Source organism: Triticum dicoccoides, chromosome 5A, assembly GCF_002162155.2.
Source record: "Triticum dicoccoides isolate Atlit2015 ecotype Zavitan chromosome 5A, WEW_v2.0, whole genome shotgun sequence".
Classification (NCBI taxonomy): Eukaryota; Viridiplantae; Streptophyta; class Magnoliopsida; order Poales; family Poaceae; genus Triticum; species Triticum dicoccoides.
In genome coordinates this window covers 645,359,154-645,365,116 of record NC_041388.1, presented here as the reverse complement: position 1 = coordinate 645,365,116, position 5,963 = coordinate 645,359,154, and positions in this window count along the sequence as shown.

The following is a 5,963-nucleotide window of genomic DNA, read 5'->3' as shown; positions in this document are numbered from 1 at the left end:
GGTGAGGTGGAGGGCGCCGGCGGTGACGTGGAGGGCGGCCTTGGGCGGCGGCTGTGAGGTTGAGGGCGGCCTCGGGCAGTGGCGGTGAGGCTGAGGGCGGCCTCGGGCGGTGGCGGTGAGGCTGAGGGCGGCCTCGGGCGGCGGCGGTGAGGAGACGGCGGCGAGGGCGAGGGACGATTTGGGGAAGAATTGGTGGCCGGGGGGCGGGGTGGGGGGAAGCCGCTGTTTAAGTGAGACGTAACGGTAGCGCGTTTCCGGAAACGCGCTATAGCTAAGTTAGCTATAGCGCGTTTACTGAAACCCGCTACTGCTATTCCTTTCTCCTTTTTTCCCTTTTTTCTTTTATTTTTCTTTACATTTTATTTTTTCTCTTTCTCCTTTTTCTATTTCTTTCATTTTCATTTACTTTTCTACTTGTTTTTCACTTTATTTTATTTTCATTAGCAGCAGCGCTTTACACGTAAGCGCGCTGCAGCTAAGGAGATTAGTAGTAGCGCTGGGCCATTATACGGGCTACTGCTAGGTTGGGCTAGCCATGTGCGCCCAGTTCAAACGTAGCAGCAGCGCTTTTTGCTAGTACGCGCTACTGCTAAAGTCATAGCAGTAGCGCGGTTTATTTACGTGCGCTGCTACTAAGTAGCAGCAACGCTTGATTTTGTACAGCGCTACTGGTAAAATTCCATGTATAGGCTTTTCCCTAGTAGTGTGTGGGGCGGCGAGGGGAGAGGAGGGGATTGTGACTGGAGTGGGTGAACATCGGTGGGCCCCACACGGCTATAAAATGCATTAATAGACGCATGTCAGGCACGCCGGTGACGCGACTCCTCACATGGGAAATCACGTGGTGCATACTCCCTGTGTGTGAAAGCGCTGATGTGACCATGATGTGACCACTCATGCATGCGAGCACGCACACGACCGATTGTGAGAGCGACACCTGGCATGGTGTGCCCCACGCGTCAGTAACAGCGCCGGCTAACAGTCAACTTCCTTGACCAACACCAAACCACCATTTGGGCATTGGTAAGGGTGGGTGGTGTGGTGGAGGGGAAAAGTGAGCAAAAGAAGTGTGCTTGGGAAAAATCAAGGAGGACTGTCGGAGTAAATAACCATGGGTAGCCTAGCCGGCTCCCCTTGGCCCTTCTGAAAAAATTACGAGCCGATCCGGCCCTCAAGAATCCAAGACATGGGGCCGCCTTCCCCTTGCCGGTTGTCTCCCAGGCCGGCTATTGGAAGGCAACCCGACTTTAGCCCTCATGAAGAAAGCCGCGGGAGGGCCGGCTCCGAGAAGCCGGCCGCGAGAAGGCCGACTCCAAGAAGCCGGCTCCCACAAAGCGGTCAAGATCGTACCCTCGAAGTCTGCATCCACATAACGGCGATGTGACGGGGCGTGGCTACAGTAAAGCCTGCCACCCCCAAATCCCGGAGCACGCCTGGCATAGTGCGCCGTACGGGTGGCCATGACCCGTCCGGCGCGGCACTGTTGCCACGTTGACCCTGATGTCATCCACGACGGGCTGCCAGCGCGGCCCACGGGCGGTGGGCCCCTTCGGGCAGAGAGACACCCGAAGGCGGCTAGGCCTCCCTCAGTCGGCCCAAGACAGAGCCGGCTCCCCACAGCCGGCTTGCCACCTCCCTCGAAGGAGACGCCCCATTAAGGAGACAAGACGCGGTGAGGCTACAACGATCACCCGCCGAACGGCGGCACTGTAGCCATGCCCACCTCGGCGAAGCCCTTGTCACCAGGATTGAGCAACAGTAACTAGCCGTCGACAAGGCCCTGGACAGTGGGGCCTGCCCGTCGACCAAGGAGCCGGTAGCCGGCGGGACCCACCAGCCGGCGGGCCCCAGCAGCCGGCGCAGAAGTCGGCGAGTGTAGACATAGACGGCTGGGCCCCACGCCCAGCCGGATTACGATTGTATCCCCGGGGGGTAGGCCTATATAAACCCCCCGGGACACCCATGCAAAGGGTTGATCCCTGCTAGTTTTAGACATCACATAGGGAGGAGAAGAGAGAGAGCAGTGCCCTTCTTCCTCCTCTTGCCAAACAGCTCACGGAGCATGTGTAGCTACTTGTTCATCTAGTGATCATGCGGAGACCCCGCAGAGCAGCAGTAGGGGTGTTATCTCCACGGAGAGCCCCGAAGCTGGGTAAGATTCGCCGGCGTGCATGTCTTCGCCTCATCCCGCTTCCAGGCACCGGCGACGTCTTATTGGCTCCCACAATGATAAGCCACCCGTTGGCATATGTCGCACCTACCACCCGACATTTGGCGCCCATCGTGGGGCCAGGTGCACCATCGTCCGGAGACCTGTTCTGGACGGGAACCCTCTTCCTCCCCCGCGAGCGTAGCCAGCCCGGCACACCCGACGGCGCTTGCCACGACGTGCTGCAAGGCGTCACCAACATCTGCGCAGCGAGTGGCCTCGCCGATCTCCTTGACAAGACCCTCATCTCCGACGAGCTCGCCTCTGACGCGGGCACCGACCACCTCGTCAACCTCCTCGGCCAGCTCCACGTCTCCGACGAGCCTGCTGTGGACTTGGAGTCGGTTGGCTCCACCGACCCGATGCCTGTCAACTCCGACACGGCCTCACTCGACACTTTCCCCACCGATGTCACGATCTACAACGACCCGCTTCCCCGGGCCGATGGCGGCGATGCTGTCACCACCGAGGTGATGGTCATCGGCCACGGCGGCGCTTCTGACGAGAGCGCCTGCGACGGCCCGCACACGGCGATCCACGACTTGTCCATCCCCCTCCCGACCGATGCCCACGCTGAAGCACTGGAGGCTCACCGCCTCGCCCTCCTCGCAGAGGGCCGGAAGTTGGTTTCCATGAGACACCTCGCTGAGGCCCACCGATGCGAAGCCGACCGTTGCTGTCAGACAGCGTGGCGCTGTCGTCGCCAACACGTTAGGAGTCGACCACCTAGTCTACGCCACTCCACTCAAGAACCTGCACGCCGCCCAGGCGGCCGTAGACGAGCTAGACGGACTGGGGGCCGAAGAACTCCCCCACATGACCTGACGCATCCAGCAGCTAATCGATGCAGCCGCGCAGCGGCACGAAGCCGACGCCCGCGCGGAAAGCCCTCCCCCGCATCAAGATCACGACGCGACGTCCCGGACGCCGACTATGGGTGAAACCCGCGCGCGGCACGAGAAAGAGCCGGCTGCCAGCCGAAGCCGAACCCGAATCTCCATCAAGCGAGACCCAGAAGGCCACCCCCGGGCTGTGGAGTGGCAGGGCAACCTGCCTCCGCCTCGGTCCCGTGGAGAGAGATATCCCACCCCACCGCCTGTTGCGCATCCGACTCTCAGCGGCCGGCTAGGTCGCCGCGAAGGAGTCGGCGAGAACGACGCCCGCCATCGGATCGACCGCCTGGCGCGATCCCTGGCGCTGGAAGAAGAAGACGATGTCGGCCCGCCTTGCTTCGGCCCCCGCATCCGCGACGAGCCTTTCCCCAAAGGGTTCTCGCTCCCAAGAGACACGCCCAAGTACAACGGCTCTGTGAAGCTCGAAGATTGGTTAATCGACTACTCCACGGCGGTTAGCATAGCAAACGGCAACAGGGGCGTTGCCGTGAAGTACGTGCCCCTCATGCTGCAAGGCACGACGCGGACCTGGCTCAACAACCTCAAGCCATACAGCATCAACAGTTGGCTAGATTTCACAGAAGCCTTCGTCTGCAACTTCACCAGCACCTACAAGCGGGCTCCCAAGCCCAGACAGCTCTCCTTGTGCGTACAAGGCCCCGCCGAGTCTACTCGCGACTACCTCACGCATTGGGCCGAGCTCCGCAACTCTTGCGAAGGGGTGCACGAGGTGCAAGCCATAGAATACTTCACTGCCGGGTGCCGAGAAGGCACCCTCCTCAAGCACAAGCTCCTCTGCGACGAGCCGACTACCCTCGACGAGCTTCTGGTCATAGCGGACAAGTACGCCACCGCTGACTCCTCAATGAAGACCAAACTCCGGGTAGACACGTCCGGGAAGGTACTCAACCCGGCGCCCAAGATGCCGGCTGGGGACTCCGGCCGACGCCCAAACCAGAACGACCACAAGCGCAAGGGCCCCATGCCGCCTTCCGCCAGTCGACAGGTGGCCACAGTCGAAGACGAGCGGCCCGAAGGGCGGCCCGCGCCCAAGAAACCCAAGGGCGGCAGGCCGGCTTGGCAGCCGGCCTTCTCCTATGAGCAAACTCTCGACGCCCCGTGCAAATTCCACAACGGCGCGAAGCCGTCCAACCACACGACCCGGAAGTGCCACTGGCTCACCCGAATCTCCAAAGGCGAAGGGCTTGCGCCGCCTCCGCCTACCGGTCTGTCGCCTCCGGCTCCGCAGCCGCCGACCGCTCGGCCCGTAGTCGGAGCCGTGCACGATGAGTTCCCCGACGAGCATGCCGCCTATGTCATTTTTACAAGCCAGCCCAAAGACCGGCGCAGCAAACGCCGAGAGCACCAGGAAGTCAGCATGGTTGCTGCCAACCCCGCCGAGCACATGCAATGGTCAGAAAAACCTATCAGCTGGAGCCGGGCCGACCACCCACAGATGATGCCATCTCCCGGCTCTTATGCGTTGGTTCTGGATGCCACCCTTGCAACGGACAAACGCGCCGCCCGTTTCTCCCGCGTGCTGATAGACGGCGGGAGCAGCATCAACATCCTGTACCGTGACACCCTGGAGAAGCTGAACGTCAAGGCAAAGCAACTCATGCCTACTCGGACTGTGTTCCATGGCATTGTACGCGGCCTGTCATGTGCCCCCATTGGCAAGATCAAGATTGATGTACTCTTTGGGGACAAGGAGCATTTCCACCGAGAAGCGATCTGGTTTGAAGTGGTGGACCTGGAGAGCTCCTACCATGCATTGCTTGGCCGACCTGCCTTGGCCAGGTTCATGGCAGTTCCCCACTATGCTTACCTCAAGATGAAGATGCCGAGCACCAAGGGCGTCATCACCATAGCCGGCGATTACAAGAAATCTTCCGAGTGCGCAGCAGCCAGCAGCCGGCTGGCCGAGTCCCTTGTGATTGACGAAGAAAAGAAGATGTTGGACCGAGTCGTGGCCATGGCCGGCAAACAGTCGGCCTTGTCCCCCGATCCCAAGGAGTATGATGCTCAAGGATCTTTCCAGCCGGCCAAGGAGACGAAGAAGATACCTCTTAACCCCGAGCACCCAGAGAGGTTTGCCATCATCGGGGCGAACCTAAACAGCAAATAGGAAGGCGAGCTCGCCGATTTCCTCCATGAGAATCGGGACATCTTTGCATGGTCCCCCAAGGACATGCCGGGTGTTTCGAAGGAATTCGCCGAGCACAAACTACACGTCCGAGAAGACGCAAAACCAGTCAAACAACCCCTCCGCCGACTGTCGGAGGAGAAGAGAAGGATTGTAGGAGAAGAGATAGCCCGGCTTCTGGCGGCCGGCTTCATTATGGAAGTTTTCTTTCCAGAATGGCTCGCTAACCCGGTCCTCGTGTTAAAGAAGAATAACAAGTGGCGCATGTGCATAGACTACACGAGCCTCAACAAGGCCTGCCCCAAAGATCCCTTTGCCCTGCCAAGGATTGATCAAGTGATAGACTCCACGGCCGGATGCAAGCTCTTGAGTTTCTTGGATGCTTACTCAGGGTACCACCAGATAAAGTTAGATCCGGCAGACCGCCTGAAGATCGCCTTCATCACGCCATTCGGAGCCTTTTGCTACCTGACTATGACATTCGGCTTGAGAAAAGCCGGTGCCACTTTTCAGCGTTGCATGCAGAAGTGCCTCCTCAAGCAGCTCGGCAGAAACGCCCACGTCTACGTAGACGACATTGTGGTGAAGACGGAGAAGCGCGACACCTTGCTGGAAGACCTCAAGGAAACATTTGAGAACCTACGCCGGTTCCAAATCAAGCTCAACCCCGAGAAATGCGTGTTCGGAGTGCCAGCCAGCCAGCTCCTAGGCTTCC